Source organism: Anser anser (assembly GCF_964211835.1).
Source record: "Anser anser genome assembly, chromosome: 1".
Taxonomy (NCBI): Eukaryota; Metazoa; Chordata; class Aves; order Anseriformes; family Anatidae; genus Anser; species Anser anser.
In genome coordinates, this window is record NC_139720.1 from 34,217,807 (window position 1) to 34,241,641 (window position 23,835).

Here is a 23,835-nt window from a genome sequence, read left to right on the forward strand (position 1 = left end):
CAACGTAGAGTAAAGAAGGCTCTGGGGAGACCTAATTGCAGCTTTTCAGTACTTAAAGGGGGCTTATAAAAAGATGGTGAGCACTATTTTACATGGCAGATAGTGGTAGAAAAGGGGGAATGGTTTTAAAATAAAGGGAGAGAGATTTAGATTAGATGCTAGGAGGAAGTTCTTTTCTGTGAGGGTGGTGAGGCACTGGATCAGGTTGCCCAAAGAAGCTGTGGATGCCCCAACCCTGGAGGTGTTCAAGGCCAGGCTGGATGGGGCCCTGGGCAACCTGATCTAGTGGTAGTGGGTGCCATCCCTGCCCATGGCAGGGGGGTTGGAACTGGGTGGTCTTTAAGGTCCCTTCCCACCCAAGCTGTTCCATGATTCTATTGTTCTATCAAATGTACATGCAAGCGGGGTCTAAATTAGCCTATAAAAGATACCAGAAAGGGATGGATCTGAAATCCAGCCAAGATGTAGAGGTTGGGCTAACACTCGGTGTGTGAAATTAACCCATGGACTTAGAGACTAAGGCATTCCTTTGGTGACAGGCAATCCAGTCACTTCTACGTATAAGTCCTAGACACGGTTAAAGAGACAACACAAACTGGGGAACATTTTTGCCAGACAGTTTGCATGCATATCCTCTGGAGATTTAAAAAGTTGTAAAATATCAATGTGAATTGCCTTAACTGTCAGAAAATCATTCAAGGCATGTTTAATTTACCTCTCTATGTACAGCGATAGATAAAATACCTGGAACTTGGGCCCTGAGCACAAGAATTTGCCAATCATATTTTGTTCACGCTGAATTCAGTCAGGCAAAACAAAACAAAGCAAAAGAAAAGCAACTCTCTGTCCTGCTGTTTGTTGAGTTAAAACTATATGGAAATAGTGGTAGAATGCCACCTGCTTCCTGGATGTGCTCAGACAACATATAATATCGCCATGCAAATTTGCACCTTGAGCCCAGAACTCAGCCTTCATTACTTGGAAGAATAGCTGCATACATACAGACATTTTGTTTGTTTTCCGTTTAATGTAAAATGTAAAAGCAGCCCTGGGAGACCTGGTCCCACAGCCCAGGTTCTCACTCTCCTACTCCCAGGAGAATGTTTCCACCAGGGAGTCACAATTTTGTGGCTCTACTCATTATTTCTTTGGCCCTGTGCATTTTGTTTTCTTCATTTCTCTCTCCCAACAATGTCTGGAATGAAAGCAAGAAAAACTGTGTGAGAGTGGAAGTGATGACTCCATAAATATATCGGGGGAGGGAATGTAAGTCATGGTAGAAGGTCAAATAGTTATGAAATGGACAGTGCAAATTTAATTAGGAAATTAGAAGCTGGAGATTAAAGGTGTTTTAAATAGGATAAAGGACAAGGAACGTGCGTTATTTATACTGAGGATGGAAAATTTAGGGAAAGGGTTGAGCCCAGAATGAGAAACATCAAGTTCTTGAATATTCAAAAAAGGCTGAAGTAAAACTGTGGTTGGTTTTTTTTTTTTTTTTTTTTGTTGTTGTTGTTGTTTTTGTTTTTTTCATTTTCACATTTATTTGTATCTTATTTCTGATGCACCAATCCTATATTTTAGGATTTCTGCTTGTCGTTGGCAAAATTTGTAAAGGAAACAACTACCCTTTGACCTTTTCTTCCTCTCAACCCTGCAAAATATATAACTTTGGTATCCAGTTCTTCATTGTCCTCCCCTGCAGCACCAGGGAGGCTGCAGTAATACTCATTACTCATGTTAACAAGTATGTGAGTTAGGACAAGCTGATGGGTTCGAGATCTTCAATCCTTTTATTGCCACTTGGGCATATTTTACTCACATGGTCAAGGTTAAAGTAATCACCAAATCTGGGATCAGAAAGAAATTTTTCCTTGATTAATTTGATAGGGATGACTTTATTTCTTTATTCTGCAGTATGGAGGCTGAAGCAGTACTCTGAAGGCTTAAAAAATAGGTATTGTAGTTACTGTAGCTGTTCTACTGAAAGAATGAGATGCTGAACAGTGTGTAGAAAGGGATGCATCTAGACGCTGGGCTAGGAACAAGACTGTCTATAATCTACTAAAAGACCAGCTAAAGTCTACACCAGGCACCCGTGACACTAAATGGAGGAAGACGTTCAGATATAACAATACGTAGCACGAGGAGAACAAACAGAGCTGTTAATGGCTGGCATCTGCATGCATACTTCGTGTGGGAGCAGAGCAGAAGTGCTTGAGAGGCAACCATAAACAGTAGGATAAACGGTATGATATAATATATAAGGACCTAATTAAATGCACATAATAGAGCTGTTGCTTGCTTTGATTTAAGCAGATGAGCAGCTGGACCCCATTTCATGCTGTTCAGTCACCAGTGCACAGCTTTATGTTTTCTGGCTGCTATTGCTGCTCTAAATCGAGATGCCTGTGTGATATAACCAGCGCTGAACTGAGCTGTGACTGGCAAGGCTGGGTGAGTCTGTCCCTCAGAAATGAGCTCTGGTATTGGCTCTGAAGCAGGTAATTATGCCTCAGCAGTAAGAGCTACCCTGCACACTGGGGTTTTAGCAAGGAGTTAGGCTTCCTGGGCAAGGAGTAACCACTGGAACAGCACGGTGCTGGGAAAGGCAGACCTAGAAGGAGCTGCAGTTGGTAATCACAGAACAGCCGGAGAATTTCATGTTAAATGATGTTCCTTCTTGTTGCAGGGATGAAACTCATTGGCATGACCTTTAATGTTTTCTCTTTCACTGCTGTGGCTATTGTCAGAGTATGAAGCTTTTTCAGGCAATACGTAACTGCTAGATCTGGCTGCTGTGGGGCACAAGACTCACATCCTTTGGATCTGAATGTAATTCTGTGATTCCTCATTAAAAAGGATTCAGTCATGTAATTAGCCTCGAGCCCAGTGGGCCCTCTCCTCATCTGTCACTCAAGAACGAGCTGCATGAAGAAGATGATGGCAAAGTTAGCCACTTCCCCTGCCCCCTGAGCAGGGCCAGTGATCTGCCACCATTTCCTGAACAGCAATAAAACACTGTGGAAAAATTTATATGTAAGCACTGCCCTCACAAAGGACAAAGCAACACATCCAAACAGTGCCTGGGAGATTTGATCGAGCCTGAGTTGCCTGAGTTGTTCTGTTCGTGGTGAATTATGTGTGAATTACACCTATTCCCAGGCGTAGCATAATACACACCCACAGGTAGCATTGCTTCTGGGGCTAAGCATTAATGCATATCCCTCAGAAAGTCATCCTAGTTGTCCTGGAGAAAGTAACGTCTTGCCCAAGATTCCCCAAACCTGTATTTTCAATAGTTTTGCAGAATTTCACATGGAGATTTCATAATCTTATTTTCTCAAGGTAATTCCATCAGTGACTGACATAATCACACAGCTGAATATCCAAACAGAAAAAAATGGGTATAATACCCTACATACCTATGGAGAAAATTGCACATTGAATTCTAAGCTTCCCATCTTTGATATAATCTAGCTAGACCTTCTGGGTTTTCTAAAATCCCCTGCAGATCAGAGATGCCTTGGAACAGCATAATCTTGTATGTTAATATTCCCTTAACCTTTACTGTTTTTCAGATCCCCGTTTTAGTCAGTATGATACTGAGTTTTTCATAATACTTCTAACGTATATTCTGCCAGATATTTCCTTCCCTTCATTATACCTTATTAAGCAAAGGTCTATTTCAATGAATGTGTGTGTGTGTTTGAGTGTTTTGTATTTATATTGCTTTTTGTCCAACACAATGGTTGAATATTTACAGTTATCTGTAAATCTGGTATAAGCTATCTGGTACAAGCTCTGTCAAGTCTGTCTAGAAATGAAAAAACAGCAATAAAGACAGGAATACAAGAATACAAACTGCAGCTTCTTTTCTTTAGCATTTTTGATAGATGAACACCATAAAAATCTGGGGAAGAAAGTATTCCAGAAATGCCTGAAAGAGACATTGGTAATAAAGAGTACACTTAGCTATATGAAGGCATAATTATTTAAATAAATGATCAGTATGATATAAAATTGCATAACCGGGATATGTCAGCTTAAGCAGCAGATAGATTACAGTTACACCGAGTTACCGGAAAGCAATCAGAAGAGTCTGATGGGCTTCTTGTCATTCCCCAAGAAAATGAGGGACAGTAATTATAAGAAACTTTTTGCATGCTGTTTATCAATTCAGCAATCATTTCATTGCTTTAGGTGCAATTTTAATCTGCATCATTTTTTCTCATCTAAACAGAGTTTTTTAAAAAAATGAGTAAAAGCTCATTTACAATTATGAAAAATAGGGGATGGACTAGCCAGCAGAGGGAGCTGAAGGAGCGTGGAAGAACGTGTTCCTGCAGAAAGCCACCTGCAGACCATACACTGCCGTTGCTCAGTGTGCAGATCGGTTTTTGTGGAAATCTCTGTTTTAATCAAATTTGCATTACTCTAATGTTAAAGTAGATTAAAAAGTATAGATATTTCAATCACAGTTTCTCCTTCTACAGAATATATCCTTCCTTTAGAAGATCACCTCAAGACATATATGGAAATAATTTTGCTATCTGTGATGCTTTGGATTGTGGCTATGTTTGCAGGGGCAGTTAGATAAATGCTGTGGTGCATGTTGCAGACCTAAAATTCAAGCTGTGAAGACCCATCATCAGTAATCAGAACCATACAAATCACATTGTCTCAATTCATTATTTTTCATGCCTGAATTCCCATTATATTTTAATTTTGTTCTCTTATTTATGAAATATTTGGAAGCTTTGACTCAAAGCTGTACTTTTTCTGGTTCTGCATTAATTCCACAAGTCCAGTGCCATCCCGATACCTCTGTTTGTGGAAGTATCAAACGCCAGCTGAGCATCCAAGTCTTCTAAAGCATTAGAAGTGCTGGTTCTTTCTGCTTATGCCCTGTCTCTGTCTGAAGCTGCTTTTCAGTGCTAACTGGGAAAAAATAAAAAATAAAAATAAATAAATAAAAAGAGACATTATCCAAATAGTAAAGAGACATAATATTACAAAGGAGAGTAATTTTTTAAAAAAATGGTTTTTTTGTTTGTTTGTTTGTTTGTTTTTTCCTGGAGAAGAAGTGCTAGCCATGACATATCTCACCGAATACTTCCTTGGGCAGACGTATTTTTAGTTTTTAGTACCTGCTCCTCAGCTGCATGGACACGTGCCAGAATTAGAACTGTAGCCTGCATGTGTTGACTGTAGTTTTGCAAAACTGCATTGGAGAATTTTAGCAATTATAAGGGACAAAAACAGAAATCATAAGCAAGAAGGAAAATCCAACCATGATATAAAATGCAATTGAGGTGTCCATAAGTTTTCAGGGCACGTGCAGGAAGTTCTTGCTAGAGCTGAGGAGTTCAGCACTGAGTTTATTATCCACCAGAACTCCACCCAAATTCACTAACAAGCATTCCTTCTGTACCTTGTCTGTAAGCCTGATTAAAAAGAAAACTAGAAAACTAAGCTTTCTATCATCTTTTTTATTCAATAGTTTTCTGTAACATAGTTTTTAAATGGGACATGAGAAATCCATTCAGAGTTTGAGAGAGTGAAACCATTATTCTCACTTTGCTTGAAAAGAAGATGGCAAGAAGGAAAAGGAAGAGAGGAAGGGCATGCACAAAGGACTCTGTGTGCTAGTGTTTAAGGAACAAATAAATGAAGAGAGATCTTGGTTTCATCTCCTGCTCCACTGAATGTTAAGTAAAAAACATTGAAGGATTTGCTGGATTTATAACCATGTTCCCCACTTTCAGGCATCAGCTGGGGAAAAGGCTGTAAACAAATCCGTGCTGGGTGACAAGCTGGGCAGAGCGATGGCTGCAGGGGGAGCAGCGGCCTTTGGTACCCAAAAGTTTGGTTTCCCCTTTCTCCCTCCCAGGGCAAAGTGGAGCTGCCTCAGCAAGAGGGACACCTTTTTCTCTCCCCAAAACACTTCACATTTGACTGGTTTTCCTTCATCTCTGTTTTCGTCCTCCTGTTTTCTCCTTGTTCGAGAAAGTTTCTTCTCAATGAACACATTACGCTCACCCCACTTCCCTCCTCAACTTCCTCCCATGCGTGTGTTTTTTTCTTCTCTTCCTGCTACGAGTTACCTCCTTCTGCTCCCACTGTGCATCTCCAGTGCACACAGGAGAATGGAAAGGAAATGATATTTGGTGAACCTATCCGCTACGTTATATGTGTGAGCATGAGGGGTATCTCATCCCAATAGCCTCTGTTGATTTCCATCTCCTAATCCCAACAGTGGATTTATCTCTGATCACTTAGACCTGGACTGTCTTTATTCCCTCTTCTGCCCTTATGCTTCTGCCTTCCTTGCTGAGCCATTGTTGGTGCTGGTTGATGGTCTGCTTGGCTTTGCTCTCTGCTGGTTCGACACTGCTGGAATCCATTTGGGAATCCATTTGGGAATATGTTTCTTCAGCAAAGAAACAAGGGCAGGGATTAAGGATTACCAGTTTGGCCTTATGCTGATACTGGACTAAGCTTGTGGCAGGGCTGAATATTCATCTGTGGGATCTGAGAAGCATTCCTGGGTATCAGAGAATGTGTATTACCCTCAGCTATCATTCCTGCTGCCTGACATCTGATTTAAAGAGGAGACTAATTACATATAGGGCTGGGCATACAAGAAAAGAAGCTCACAGGGACACATTTTCATCTCAATTGCTTTTTCTGACTGCTGGCTAAGAGCAGAGGTAAAAGGACAGCTTTAACATAACAACCCTTTCCTTCTGATCTTTGAATGCCTCCGGTGGAGTGAATTTGTCTGTCAGCCACTAACTGAAGAGGACTGGCTATTATATCTACTTTTTTTCTGGCTCCTATACACTTTTACTGACTCTATGCAAAATCATACCAAGGGTGTCCCTTCCTTGTTTTCCAAGTACCAATAGTGACATAGTCAGGACATTCTTGAGCAGTGAGAAATTTGGGTTCAAATACTCTCTAACTTTTGCTTAAAAAGAAAGAAATGCTGCATATTTCAGAAATAAGGGCTCAGGAAGCCTTCCTATGTTCAGTCAGTGAATCCAGGATGCAGAGTAGCTGAGTCCTTGTCAAGGGAAGGTTTTTAGAAATCATACTACTCACAATCATTTTTGATTGCCTAGCTTGGGTAGAAAATCTGAAGACATTTTCTTGTCACCCACTAACATGTCTCAGAGAGGCCAGAAATGTAACTTGCACACTGTGTATCACCTTGAAGTACAGCACCTACTACATGTGCAGTGCTACTGCAATAATCCCTCCTGTGACATTTAGACTTTTGTAACTTGATCTTTACATGACATTTTGCTCCTTTCAGCACCTAAATACCAGAAAACTATTGCTGATATACTCAGGACTAGTGATCATTTGCCATAAAATCCTTTGCTTGTGGTTGCAACATCAAAACATTTTCTAGAGTTTGAAGGGTTTGAAGTCACATTAAGCCTCCCTTTCTGTTGGGTTCACTCAGACAGGCTTTCCTGGGGACAGCTAGCTGGCTTGACTGAACCTTTGGGATTTTCTCTTCAATAGTTTGAAAACTTATTGATAATGTGGATCTACTATGGAAAACTGAAGTACTCACCATACTGCAGCTGATGTTCAAAAAGAAAAAAAAAAAAAAAAAGGCAGATCTATCCTTCTCAGGATAAACTGCAGAAAGTCCTTCCCCTTGCCTTGGGTCAGTCAATAATGAATTGCAGTATGGCATAGCCTCATTAGGCTGTAACCTGTTGGCTGGGGCATCCCCTGGAGAAGTGGAAGATGAAAGTCCATTACCCTTAGGTAAGCAGGTACTTGAACCTAGCCATCTGCTATGTAAATGAGTTATCTAACATCTTTTTTTTTTTTTTTTTTTAATGTGCCTTCTACTTCAGTTTTAGGTTGCTTTGTTTTGCCATGCTGGCCTTTCTGTATGCTTTTTGAAACACATAACTGTCACCTTTCAAGACATGTTTAACATAAGGAACCTAACTCTAACCCAAACACAGATGTAACACGCAGCAGATTTGGTCCCAGAGGTAGTGGTGTCTGAGTATCAACAGTCTGAGGTTGTCCAAAGATGGCTGAGGAACCTGTGCGTGAACTTTAGGAGAAGACTAGGGCAACAGACTTCCTTACCAAAATCACCCTTCCCTCTGGCAGCTCTCTCTCTTGCTTCTTTGAGACCCTAAGACATGCTTCTCATCTCATGAGAGTCTCCTTAGATTTCTGCTGCTTTCTCCATAAACACATACCTTCAGCAGCTGTGGCTGCAGCAAATATCAGTCTTTAAGTACATTTGTCTCCACCTGAGATGCCTCTTAAAGCAGTGCTTACAGTAGACCTCCCTCTTGTACAATCTTTGGTAGAGCTCTGGAGGAGTATATTGAAATAAGTATCTCTACAGTTAGGTTAACATCTACATAGATATTTTTTTTTGAGATGTAGGTATTGTCTAAATTTCTTCCTGTATGTTTTAGTCCTTTTATTTACTTATTTATTTATTTTAACAGAACGCTTTTTGTCCTCTTCAGCTGTAACCCCATAAAGCAAATTCTTATGGAATAGGTGAGAGAAAGGATTTTGAGGGGAACTACCTCCTTCTGTCTTTGTGAACCAAGCAAGCAAAAAATACTGACACCTCTGTCACATTATCAGAGTAAAATATGTCTGTTTCAGAGCCCTGCCAAGGACTTTCACTGAGACAGTTTTGCAAAGGTAAAAGTTTTTAATAAAGCAACAGATAAAAATGGATTCTGAATCGCCATTGATAAATAACACTTCCTGCAATGGTGCTAATATATGATAATAGCAAAATACTACCCTGAGTATTCCTCACCAAAGGGCGAAGGTGCAGAGCTTACCAAGAAGGTTTCCCTGTCCTGGTGGTGGAGAATGGAGCACAGCCCATTGACTGCCTCTTCCAGGTCTCCAATATCTTTTTATTCTCCCCCCAGTCTTCCTTTTCCTGAGTGTAATGCTTTTTCCTAACACTCTCTCTTTCTACACTTTCCTCTTTTCCTTTATATCCTAACCTTATCTGTCCGCCCCTCCCTGGGATGACGTTTAGCATGATTTGAGTCGAGTACAATAGTCACATATGTTTAGCATGTACTTCATTAAGCTCATTATCATATTTGGTGTGTGTGTGTAATTTTAATATTCGTTTTACAAATAATCAAGCAAAAGATTTCACTCCAGGCACTGCTGCCTTCAGGGGCATATACATAAACAGGGCCATACCGCCACCACAGTTCTCTTTCCTTTGGCAACCTCTCTCACCAAGCTCGCAGACCTCCACCCACAAAGTCTGTATAACAGATAAGCAGAAGCAAGCTGCCGAAATTCCCCCTTGCCCAAGGCCTATGCCTGCCAGCGGCACTAAGTCGAACTGTTCTCCACACCAGTCACTCTTTCTGTTCCTCTCCTTCAGGAGTCCTGGTTTCAAGACACGAACGCCAGGCTCTCAGGGACACAGACTCCTAGAGCTCTGCAAGTTCTGAGCAGCAGAGCACTCAGGCACTTACTTACCTTTAATCATGTCATATTTACAGACTTACCATTTGTTGTCTTGTGAACCACTGTGCTCAGCACCTTGAAGAACTGTGCTCTAAGTGCATCAAGTGCACTTGGACTCACTCAGTGAGTTATTGGATGTACAGTCCTCTCAAAACACAAAAGGAAGGTCATTTAATCAATGTGCCACACTTCCTAAGTAGTATATCAACTTCAGTGGTCTCCACATTTCCATTTGAAGCACTATTGTCAGCCTGCTGAGACTCTTCCTGCTTATAGCAGTCATATCTTGTCCTAAAGTGAAGGAGACATTACTGTACAGTCTTAAAAACCTTTCGCAACAGAGGCTGCTGAACTTCAGGGGTGAATGGAAAGATTTTTATATATCATCTGTCACTTTTTAAAAGCATTTGGGGGTTCTTTGGCTTGAAAAACCCTCTACAAATGTAAGATCATTATGATTGCAGCCTGTCTCCTTGGAGAGAAATGGCATAATGTTCTCACGGCTCCAACAAATCTTAGCAGCATCTTCATCCCATCTCAGCCTTAGGTTTTATTCATTCAAGTCACAAATTACTGAACAGAAGTGGAAATAATAGGATACTGATAGCAATTTATTTTTTCCATATCATGACTATAAATAAGTTACCTAAGCGAACTTTTCTAATCCATTTTCAGTATAAATTTTTACACAAATTTAGTGGAAGGAAAGATGCAGATATCATGCAGATTAGAAGTTACTTGTACCTTAATGCTGCTTGTTGATTAATGCTTGGATCCTATGTCTTAAATAATGGACATGTCATAAAGATTCAGAGTTATAAAGAAGGCAAACAACATAAACTTTAGACTGTGAAACCTACAGCAAAGAAAAAAAAATCACTACTATGACAAGCTATGTGGATAGTAAAATACTGTATTTGTAGAATTTTTTTGTATTCTAAGCAAATTTTTGCCTCTGATATATTCATACCCATTCTTATTTTATTTTATTTTTGTTTGCAAAATAAAAATCTTATTTATGATGCTATATTTGTGAAGATATACCGTAAGGAAGCAAGAGAGATTTTTGGTGAGGTAGTTATGGAAGATTAGGTTAGCCAAAGACAGAACTGAAAGAACTAAATAACAAAATGTGCTTTTGGTGGACCATCACACAAGTTCAGGCACCAAAGCATGCCCATGAAACACAAGCAAAAAGTGTTCATGAACAACCCAGTAATGAAAGGTTTTTTTTTTTTTTTTGCATAAGGCATTTCTTGATGAATTTCAAACAGAAAACTGTTTTTTTTTTTGAAAGTTGCTGTCTGTTTGCCAAAGCACATCTTTTATGACTTGTAATAGTAGAGTGCTATTTACTTACATGCAAGTAATGACAGGGTGCTGTGGACTCTGGTCTTGTAATGAAATACTCACAGTAAGACCTAGCTTATTCCCATGGGCAAAAGATATGGTGGAACTTCTGGAGCTATTCACCACATCTGCTGTCAGTCTTGTCCTACCCATGTTGCTTCCATTAAGGGGAGAATGGGTGGCACAGTTTTGATTCTTCACCTTAACATTTTTCTATTCCTAGTTATTTTGTAAGTTTGAGGTACATAGATTAGCTGGGGATTTGGCCTGGCATATGTTTTAATAACTACTGACAGAGAATTCCCTTTTAAAAAGCATAATGCGTATTTATTGTTATTTACTAGAGTTCACAACACAGATAAGCTTTGTCTGGAAATCGACATTACTTCCCTTTTAGAAAAGTATATATTTAAAATGCATCGTTTTTTCCTTTTTCTTTATCAATCCTGCAGCTGAATGGTTAAAGATGCAGAGCTGTTAAATTTCTCCCAATTCCTAAGCATTAGTAAGATCAAGCTTGTAGCGTGATGAAATCCAAATGGAAAACCAAAGAACTTCATGTACTAATGAAAAACGTACCTCATGTTTGTATATTTTCTAAAATCAAAATTATACAGCAGAGATACAGCTAATTGAATGTCACAATATCAGTAATTGTGCTGTCTGTGAAAGAAATTTGTTCCAAAGTCACAGTGTCACCTTGCTGTCAAATAATCCCATAGATTACCATAAACAGAGCTAGCAAAATTGTACTGTGACTGAAAAGATATGTGATGTGAATCCTAGTCATTACTGAAGACATGACTTCCATTGTAATTATCTGCCTATCACAATAGCTTCCTTCTGCCAACTCTTGCTTACCTGCTGCCACACATACTCATTAACATTTTTGTCAATACCATACCATTTGTACAGGTAACCTTTGTGCAAAGTGGGGTCATTTCTTCATTATGATGGATTCTATAATACCACAACAACTTGCATTGAGGATTAATATTTCTCTTTTCTTCATTTATGGTTAAATTAGAAATTAGTCTAACACCTGGGTTCCATTATACTGAGTTGCCTTGTTATGTGTGAAAAATGCAATTTGTTTTACAGGTACCTTCAGTGTTTGCCATCTAAGAAGGGATTAAACTGCCATTGGTGAAAGCTACTTTTAAAGGCAGATAAATTCTTGCACATTACAGCTGTTTTCTAGTGGAAAATAAATATATTGTTCAAAGTAAATTAAAGACTTATGGTTTTCACTTTCAGATGTCAAACTGTAGGAAGTGTGGAAAACCTGCTATTTCTAGTCTTGGTAATAAAAATGTTACAATCACTTTTCTAGATGATGCTAGGCTCAAGATTGGCTTGATATTTCAAATTCATAGTAGCAATCTTAGTTTTTTACTCAATTTTTTTATGGTCTGCAAACATAGCATCCTGTTGCATTTGCTATACCATTGTAAACTGAACTGTTTCTGCAAAGCCTATAGAATACTTTCCAGAAGTAGTTACCTGATCCTTGTAAGTCTAGATTGGAATTATTATTACCTGATACTTTTATTAAATTCACCAGTACTGAGAAATATAAAAAAGAGAGTTAGTGTTAGCCAGAGGAAATCTATTATGTTTCAGATCTTGGATAGATCTGTAGAGCTTGTTTCAGACAATAAATCTGACATTTCATCTAGAAATTTCATGAAGATTATTAGGCACCCGGTATTTAAATTAACTCTACACTTATCTCAGTGATGTGATTTGTCAAAATGAAGGTAAATGTGTTGATAATTCTACACTTATGAATTCTCTCTCTGATATGTAACAGCTACATCAGTTCCTTCTCAATTCTTTTCTAAGGTTGCCTGGAATACCTGTCTTCACATTCCTGTGCTAATTTCTCGTCCCAGCTGATGCAGCAGCAGGGAGGCAGTTCTCCTACAGACTGCATATTGGAGATAGAAGAGGACTCTTGGCAGCAACAGGGTTTGTTAGGTCGGGATACGTTTTGCACACTGATTAGAAGAGCTCTGTTAAAATCTAAAGCATGCAAGTTTGCCAGACAGTTCAGCAGAGGAATTTGATACAATGCACAGTGATCTGAGACAACTGCCATGATACAAAATGAAAATAAACTCTGGTGGTTTTTCTTGAGATAGTGTTATAATTACAAAACATGCACAACTCTGTGACCCTGTTGACCTGTAATGCCGTATTGATACTGCTAGTATCTGGCTATAGGTTTTGAACTGAGCTTTCAAGGCCTCCGAACAGAGTTGTCAGGCTTGTCCTGTGTGAACTGTTCGTGTTTTGCTTGGATTAGCTTTAACAACAATTCTAAAGATCAGGAGGTTGTAGCTAGTGTTTTACTTTTCTTTATCTTTGTACAATGATAGTTTTACTGAAATAAAAACAATAAGCAGTAATTTCATGTATAGTGAGGTATTTATGACTGCCATAATGATGTAGTATAGAGAAATACAGACGGGTAGGATAGCAAGAGCATTGAGAAGTAGAGGGGAAGGGTGCAGCGCATTAAGGTACAGGCACAGGGTGATAAAGATGGGCACAGACTGGCACTGGAGACCCCATGGCAATAAACAACATACCCTTGTTCTGCTAAAGAAATGCAGACCTGGAGCTGCACAAAACTGCTTTTAAGGGTAACAGTTAGAATAAGTGATAAATACTGCACGTATATCATAGAGCGAGGAGGAAAAAAACATCAGCATTAGCATCATTCTCCTGGCAAAAAAACTCCGGATACTGACACTCACCCTAACACCTACCACTGCAACCAGGCTGAAACCATTGACCTCAGATCGTGGAGAAACAGAGGGAGGGTAAGCATAACACCGGGAAAAAAGGGGTAGAAATTAATGTATAAAAATGTTAGCTGTATTATCATAATTACAGGGACTTTTTCCAATACGTTTTTTTTTTTTCTGCAATAATTAGATCTACAACCAATAACCATTCTTAGATTAGAATTCTTAATAAATTCTGATTAAGGAAAAAAAAAAAAGTATACTAACCAAAAAGAAAGACATACAAACATTTTATTGCATAGACAGTTTGAAACACTTTATAATTATGGGTGCAAGGGTTAAACCAGAGAGCATACATTTTAAATAGGCACTACAGCAACATGTCAGATATGTCCATATTTGCATATACTTTATTTTAAAAACAAGCCAGCACTTCGTCATATATTCAGAGTCTGGCAAGTAGAAGTCAAAGAGGTCACCTGTACAGCTGGTGCAGGTAATGGAATTCCCATCAGGCAGATTTAGAAACTCTGAAGAAATGTGCTGAACACAACACTCCATCTGTTTGTAGCCTTTTGAGACAAACATGCAATTTGCATGGTTTAAAAAATAGATACTGCATCTTTTAGTATATTACCATATTTTGTGTGTACTCTATTGCATTTCAATGTGTCATTTATTTGGAGAATATATTAATCTGTACCTATATGCTAGCATGTTACAGGGTTTGCCATCCCAGTTCTGCTTGTGATAACGAAAATAGGAAGTGTCATAATGATCTTAATGGTTAACCTAACACAACAAATGTTGAGAAATATTTTATAGCCATACTATACCAGGTGGTTGTTGCTAGGACCTCTCTAAGGATGAACACTAAATAAAATGATAAAATCAATCTGAAAAGGTGAAACGCTAAGCATGGAGAGCATGAGAAAAATACTTGTGAGAGACATTACAGTCCAAACTCCTCTCTTTAGACAGCCATGAAGATCTTTAGTGACAGGCTGTGTAAGAATTTTGCCATAGAACAGAATTAATGACAATGTTTATACTACTTGCTTTAATCTAACTACTTTTTGACTCTATAATGAGAACTACTGTAGCTTAAGACAATGACTAAATATAAGAGTTTGTATCACACAGTAATTATTGCACTGCAATTTTATAGTCTGTCCTGCCTGTAACTTTACAGTTATCCTATCTAAATTTCCTCAGAAGATGATGAGGGAATATGCACCTGCTAAGGCTACTGCCTTTGGCAGTAGGTGATTGCTTTTATGTCTCACTGCCTGTTATCCTACCATCTTTAGCCATTTTCTCTGGGATTTCTGGGTGCCCAGCAGCCCACTCAAAACAGTAGCAGGACAAACGACAGCTGTCTGTGTTCAGGTCAACTATATTTTGCATGCTTGGTTAGTCCAATCTACTGTCCTTGGGTATGGACTGTGCATTGTGAATGTATTGATCACTATGTAGGGGCTGCAGAGCCATCTGCTCACACATTGTGGACCTGATAAAACTGTCCTTAACTAGACTAACTACACACGAGCTGCTTAGCTGCACAGAGGGCCCACATAGTACTCATGATGTCCCAGCATATTCATACTTTTATTTGTGGTATAGGATCTGATGGTATCTGATATTATCAGGTTTCTGATGGCAACACCACATTTTATCACCATACACTTATCTGAAAGATACCTATAGATCTACATGGAAAAAGGCTGTACCATGAGGTCCACAAGTTGCACACAATAAATTTTGAAGCCAATGGTTGAAGATGAAGAAGCTGTGAGTATTGTGATGAAGGGAGCAGATAGTAAAATGTTCATGGGAAATATGGGGAGGTGTAAATCTGTTGTTGTGTAGTGTAAAGGGCACAAAAAATTCGTTGGCAACCAGTCTTTGCTTTACAGACCTTTCAGCTTCACCATTTATGAATATAATATCTTGAGTAAATGAACACTTCGTTTAGTGTCATGTGGATATAGAAAGTGGTTATTACTTTAGTCCTTGTCAGTAATATCTTCTGATCATGCATTGTTCATTCAGCATTTGGATGAGTAAATTTGTCAGTGATGAGTAAAGTACTCCCATCAGTTTCTTTCTTCATGACATGAAGTTATGGATAAAAGAAATACAAAAAGAAATACTCACTTGGAATTTGTATTTGTTCATACATATTAAATCCCTTTTTCTTTTAAAAGACTATCCAAAATATTCATCAGTAATTTACTATTGAGATAAAAAGCACAAATTAATTAGATTGTTCATAATGAACCATTAACTGCCATTTACAGTGGTTTAAGCCATGTTAAAGTGCGGTATGGAACATTTAGATATGAACACAGCTCATTTGATGGTCTCAAAGCTTTAAGCTCAACACACAAAACAACACAGCTTGTGTTGTATTTAGCCTGTACTTAGCTCGTTTCTGAAGCAAAATTTACATCTCCTTTTGTACCACTACAGTAAGTGGGTGATGAGTGTTACTTCATTGAACTTATCAGGTGAATTAGGACATGATTCTGAGATCTTGCTTACCTTGGAACTCCCCTTAAAGAAAATCCACTGGCACTCACTGACTGATCATCTTCTCTTTTTTTTTTTTTTTTTTTTTCTTAAAGGAAAACTGTGTTGCAAGAAAGATCAATATAAACAATCCTCTCATATACTGGCAGGCACTCTATATATTTTGCCCTCCAAAAATTGATTTCTGGGAGGCAGACTGTTTAATAACTAAGGTGTGAGGAACACTGTAAGCTAAGACAGCCTTGTCAGTGATATGGCCTGGCTCTGCAGGCTGGCAATGGTTATGGTGTCCTCTCTGCACTTCTCACCAAAAGGAGAGCATAATCATGCTTAACTGCCTTTTAAACTGTAGATGAAATGTGCTGTGAAGTGTTCATTATTAGTAAAAAGAAAGTTATACCTGCAGAAACAGCTCTTCTTTTCTAAACTGGAAGTTTATTTAGTGAAATAAAGAAACACTTTTGTCTGATTTCTTGGAGTGTTGCTATAGGCCTATTATTTTACTTATAAAATTTACAAAGAAATAAGATGGGATTTATACAATTTAGGTAATATGGCAAAACATTTCTACTATTCAGTTAAGGATTCTCTAAATCTCAATTTATAAAAACTAGTTACGAGGAAAACACATCCCAAGATATTTTAAAACGTACTGTTGGCATGAAAAATTCATTCAACAGCATTACTTCATTATAGTGTGATAATTAGATAAGTGGACTTGGAGAGAGGAAAAGTTAAATTTATCTTACAAGAAGAAACTGTCGATAGACGAATAGATGTACATATATGTGTATGCATGCAGTTATGCATGTACGTTGCATATGGTAACATAATCAAAGAGCAAGCTGATCTTTTTCTGCCAAAAGGCAAGCAAGTGTTGTGGGGTTTGATTAGTCAATTTTCAAGAATTCACACTTAAATTCTCACTTAGGCTCAGCCATTCATACACCACATGGAACCTTTATAAATACAATTTCACAGAGTGTGAGATTTGAACAAAGATATGGTGGTTACAAAATGCTTTAAGATCTCTTTACAGATAAAGCAAAATGATAAATATCCTCACCATTTTCAAATATTTTTACTATTACTTTTAGGAGTATGTTAATATTTCTACTTCATGCAAATATCAGGTGACCTCACAAATCCCCAATTTACATTCATTGTTATGATGACATATTAAGAGTTTATTACCACCTTATCCCTTCTTAGATCCAAGAAATATTATACAAAACTCAGGGGCTTCAGCAGAGCACAATAAGACAGAAAAAAAGAAAGATGCTCATGTGTTACAGTACGTGTAGTTGTATTGGGTTTACGTGGCAAGGTTTATGTGAGCGACTGCAGGGGTGACCTCAGTGAGCAGAACCCAGCAGCTGCCCCATGTCAGATCAGAGCCAGCTCCAGACGGCTCCAAAAAGGGACCCGCTGCTGGCCAAAGCCGAGCCAGTGAGCAATGCTGGGTGGGCCTCTGGGAGGGCAGGTTGGAGAAAGGGAAAAAAAATGCCGCACAGCAGCAGCTGGGAGAGAGGAGTGAGAAAACGTGAGAGAACCAGCCCAGCAGACCCCCAGGTCAGTGAAGAAGGAGGGCAGGAGGTGCTCCAGGCAAGGAGCAGCAGTTCCCCTGCGGCCTGTGGAGAGGCCCCTGGTGAAGCAGGCTGTCCCCCTGCAGCCCATGGAGTACCATGGGGGAGCAGGGTTCCACGCTGCAGCCCTTGGAGGAGGACATATACATTTTTATTATTTTTTTTTAAGGACTTTTTTTTTTTTTCCTCACTTCTCTAGCTTGTTAGTGAGAGGTAATAAATTACATTGATCTCCTTATGCTGAGTCTGTTTTGCCCATGATGATAATTGCTGAGTGGTCTCGCTGTCCTTATCTCAACCCCTGAGCCCTTTCCATCACATTTTCTCCCCCTTTCCCTTTGAGGAGGGGGAGTGAGAGAGCAGTTGTGGTGGAGCTCAGCTGCCCAGCTGGGTAAAACCAGCACAGTAGTATGATGAAACAAAAGTTTTTGAATGTCATAGAGGAGATGAGGGGAAGAGAACAATATGAACAATATTACACTGTTATATTCTATTAATTAACATATTAACATAAATAATAATTGAAAAGGGTATCACTTGTTAGAACTTTGTAGATCAGATGTATCAGTGAGAAAAGTCAAAGGTGAAGTGATGACCTTATTCAAGTTAGCAATAAAAATTCTCAAGGACTTCAGTGAAGCCCAATAATTCAGTTTAGAAACTATACTAACAGTATACTAATCTCATATTAGAAAATAATCACAGCTCTCATATGTTAGAATAATATGTAAGATAACTCCCCTCCTAAAAATAAATAAATAAATAAATAAATATCCTACAGCCTTTACCTCACATTCTCTCAACAAATTGATTTTTATATCCTCTATAAATCCATATCTTAATCTGTGGATAATTAATGACTTTAATACCTTTCAATCTCACTGTGAAAAAAATCTTCAAAAATATCATTTGCAAACTGCATTCCTATGCTATCTTCAAATATACTCCTCAGGCGGGAAAAAAAAAATCTCTTGGGGTAGAGAGAGAATATAATTCACATGTAAATGAAATGTCTTGTTACTGGCATTGCTGTATGTGTCTTTTTGGTCTAGAATAAAATATTCGTACTCCTGTGGTATCAAAGAGATATTTATATTTTATATTTATTTCAGTTTCAAATCAACAGCTCAATGTCACTGTTTTTTAAACTGCCCTTTACTATCTTCTATGTACCTTTTATTTTATATGCAGCTGCAAACACACACACTCTTTCTCTCTCCTTTTCTTTCTCCTTCTCTCTCTCCCACACAGATACAAAAATATGCATACCCACATAAGGTCCTTAGAATATCAAATGGGAGTTGGATTGAAGCTTTATCTTGTAATACTGATGCTGCAAGACTTTGAACAAGCGTTGTGTGTTTTGTTTTTGTTTTTGTTTTTTGTATATATATATGAAACAAGTTTTTGTTAATAGTTTTTATTGGGAAACAAACAAACAAACAAACAAACAATGCTAGGTCAGTGTCTACCACAGGATTCTGGTCTGAGTAAATTGTTAACACAGTATAAGCATCTGCCGAAACACTCAGTGAAGCTGACACCAGCTTCTTGAAATCTGAATATATCCAGGCAATATGCCTAGAACATTCACACCTTGGCTCTATCCCAGTTGTTGTCATGCACTGTATCTTACTTCTTGAAGTTAATTTTGCCTTTGGAGGAGAGTAACATGGGGAAATCAGCCAAGTGCTCTTCAAGACTACTAACTGACTACTGAGTGGAAAGAAAAAAAGAAAGTATCACCCACCAACACCATCATCCATAATAATAAAATTAATTACTAGCTGCAAAATATTTCCATAATTTTATTCCATTCATTCCTTTATGGTCATAACACTGTAATATTTAGCATTGTTGACATAATTCTTAGTCACCTGATTTATATACACTAAAATAGCTAAATTCTGAATCCAAGGTGGCTAGCACTGTACCAATTAAATAGTGGATAGAATGGAACTAAACCACCATTTATAGTAGAAGTATAAAAAGAAACAAGTGTTCTGATTTTTTTTTTTGGGGGGGGGGGGGAACAAACAGGTGTTGTGATACATACTACCTTGATCTGCCACTTATACAAGAAAGCAAATGTTAGGTCTATGTTCAGGGTAGTGGTGACTTTCGCTTTTTGGATCTTAAAACCTGTTATGCGCAGAGGTGACACATGCAAAATGCATGCCAAATGTATAGTCTTTTAATCCTCAGATATTTTTCTCATCCTAGGAAATTGAATTTTAGATCAATGTCTAGTCTGTATTTGCTCAAGTATTGTTTAGTTCACCTTTCTTTCACACATTACTTATCTGAAGATTAAGCTGAATGTATGTTCTTGACAAGGAGTTGCAACAGAGACACTTAAAATGGCCAGATATCACAGATATCTTGTCATTTTCCACATAAAACACAAAAATCAAGCAAACATTGAGGCAGAACTACCTTTCTGTATTTACTGTGATATTTCAAGGTCAGAAAAAAAGTCATGTTAATGAGGCAATTTAGCATGTAATAAATAGTGCATTGCCACTGCATGTGTTATATTTCTTCTACTATCTGGATTTCAGCTTGCTGTATTTTCAGTCCCACTTTTCCATGAATAGTATTGCTCAGGTTTTTAAAATGAAGTAAGATGACAGTATAATTGTGTTTTCACTTCAATACTACCAATCATGTGAAGTGTAATGTTAGGCTTCTCATGGTGTTTCTTCATTTCTTGTTATAACATCTGAAAACAGAATATATCAAGGTAGCCTTTCAAACATTGACAAAAATCTATATATTGACAACGTTTTAAGATGTAGAAATTTTGTGAGGCAGCTACACAACATTTGATAGCAAAAACATTGCTGTTTGAAATACAGAGGACTAAACCTTGCAAGTCTTGAGGCTGTTTTGGGGAGCAATGGTGGCTGGAGGAGTGATGCAGGGCTAGCCTCTGTGAGCAGAGCCCAGCAGCTGCCCCATGTCAGAGTAGAGCCTGCTTCAGACGGCTCCAAAAAGGGACCCACCATTGGCGAGAGCCAAGCCAGTGAGCGACGCTGGCTGGGACTCTGGGAGAGCAGGTTGGAGAAAGGGGAAAAAACTGCTGTGCAACAGCAGCTGGGAGAGAGAAGCAGCCCTGCAGCCCGCAAGGTCAGTGCAGCAGGAGGGCAGGAGGTGCTCCAGGCACACAGCAGAAGCTCCCCTGCGGCCTGTGGAGAGGCCCCTGGTGGAGCAGGCTGTCCCCCTGCAGCCCATGGGTCCCACACGGAGCAGATCTCCACGCTGCAGCCCGTGGAGGAGCCCCCGCTGGAGCAGGTGGATGTGGCCTGGAGGAGGCTGCGGCCCATGGAGAGCCCCCGCAGGAGCAGGCCCCGGGCCGGAGCTGCAGCCCGTGGAGAGGAGCCCACGCAGGAGCAGGGGTCTGGGGGGAGCTGCCGCCCGTGGGGGACCCGTGCTGGAGCAGTTTGCTCCTGGGGGATGGACCCCGTGGTACGGAGCCATGTGGGAGCAGTTCTTGAAGAGCTGCTGCCTGTGGGCAGCCCCCGCAGGATCAGTTTGGGAAGGACGGCATCCCGTGGGAGGGACCCCACGTGGAGCAGGGGCAGAGAGGGACCGTGAAGGAGCAGCACGGACTGAAGAAGCATTGGGGACTGACCACAGCCCCCATTTCCCATTCTGTTCCCCTGTGCTGCTGGGGGTAGGAGGTAGGGGAGGGTCATTGGAGGGAAGGCGTTTTTAGTTTGCTTTTAGTTCTCACTTCTCTAGGCTGCTGGTGATAGGTAATAAATTATATTAATCTCCCTAAGTCTGTTTGGCCTATGAGGGTAATTGTTGAGTGATCTTCCCATCCTTATCTCAATTCTTGAGCCCTGTATCATCATATTTCCTCACCCTGTTCCTTTGAGGAGGGGGAGTGAAAGAGTGGTGCGGTAGAGTTTAGCTGCCCGTCAGTGTGAAACCACTACACAAATTCATTAGGGATGGAGCAGAACTGGGAACTCTGCCTGGGACTGTTATTTTTTATCCATGGTCTATTGTAAAAATAATCTCTCCTCCAAGAGCCCCGGCCCTAACAGATTAAGATTTTAGGTATGATGAAGAGCTCCATGGAGGTGATTAGCTCTAGTTAGTGATCATAGCAAACACTGGAGACACTCATTCCTGAGTTAAGTGGGATGACTGTGCAATTGGAAATTCTGCTTGCAGCTTGAGATCCTAACCGTCAGCTTCTGGTGTAACAACTTCCCCTGTTTCAGCTAGATTAGTTACTATTAGCATCTGTAAGGTGCTTTGGTGGGTCTCATCAATTATTTACATTTGTAGCTCTTTGTGCAATTTTTGGAACCAGGCTTGTTCCCTGTATTTCAAAAAGCATGTGGTCAACTCTGCCATCCTCAGCACTGCTTCTTTGTGTCTGGATAACATCAAAGGAAAAGTGTGATGTAGTTTGTATAGTAGGTGTGTGAGAGGAGGGCAGAAGGCAATGCACTCTTGCAGGTGCTGATACCTTATGGATTTTGAGACCTTTGCATACCATAGACTACTCTCATCTGCACGAGGCACTACCCATTAATCCCTGCTTTGCCTTAGTGTCTTGTGTTATCTTTCACTCAGTGTTCAGTAGATCTTTGATCAGGACACCAACACTCTCTTTTGCATCCACTTGTACAACAACTGATAGTTCCTGGAGGCTCTATAGTCAATTCAAGGGTGGATATACTTCTCTCTTTTTTTTTTTTCTATTAATAAATGACTTTTGAGTCATTTATGATGTTTGAACATCATTTTTATTTTCTTACAGTTTGCAATTTTATACCTGTTGATCACTCTGTCACATTCCAAAGCAATACTGTTTCTATTATCTAAAGAAATACTTGGTCCAAAATTTGAATGGCAAAATGAAAAGTTACTCTTAATCACACTAACATATTACTTCCCATCTTGCCTGAGATTTTTTGCATTTGCTATTGCAAAGACTTTCCAAAACACTTTAGTTAAATGGAGCTGAAAATCATTCATGCATATTTTATGGAAAAAATTACAGATATATCTCCAGTTTTGGATTATAAAATATGTCTTTTCTTGGACTATTAAAATATTCTGCCCCATTTAAAATAAGCTACATAATGAAACTGATGTGCAGTAATACTTTTACAATTCTTAATAACATAACACACTTTATCACAAAGTGCATTTTCAGAATTTTTATGCATAAAGTCAGGTATGTTTGTTCCATTCTGCTCAGCAAATAAAGTAAGAAAGTGATAAGCAATTCCTGTCTAAAACTGGGGAAAAAAAGAGAGAAATTTAATGAAGATTTTTGCCACACTTGCAAAAATTAAAGAGGATAAGTTAGGTTGTCTGGAGCTGAGGGAAGCAAGACAGAAAATATCATGTTTGAAGTCTACCTAACACAGATTTTTCAATTTTCTGTTACAGAAAGAGTAAAGGAAGATTTTAGTTTATTTAATTCTTAAACTGTAAGTTTATGTGATTCAGAAAAGTTTACTGACACTTAAGAGAAGCTTATTGATCAACAAGACTTGTATCAGTACTGTTCTTTAACATGCAAATTTACCAAGCGATTTGGTGTGTCCTATAATCATAAGCAAACTCAAAGCACCTAACAACAGATTACACACATTCTGATAGTGTTGCCCCTACACTGTTAATAATTAGGAGAAAAGAAAATGGAGTTGGAAACTCAAAATGTGTTTACTCCTGAAAAGTGCGTTATAAATCAGTGTTTCAGATTATAAAAGGTAAGAGTTTAGCATGAGTTAAAAAGTAAAATTCTAACATGGGAGATCAACCTTAAATAAACAAGATATTTATTAAATTAAATTGGAACTGAAAAGCAGGATCTAGCAAGATATGAAATAAATAAAATAAGTACAGCTATAGCAAGATACTAAGAATTAGAAATGCACCATTAACCACCAAGAAACTCCTATTTTAGCTGTTGGTCAGCATTTCAAAGAATTTAAGTACATGATAAAACCTCCCTTTTTTATGTCATATTTGACAACTTTTATTAAGCTGCAGAGATTTCTAAGAGATATATTAAGATTAGCATGAATGAAGTGTAAATGGGAGTTGGAAAGTGCGTGCAAGCACCAGAAGGAAAGATT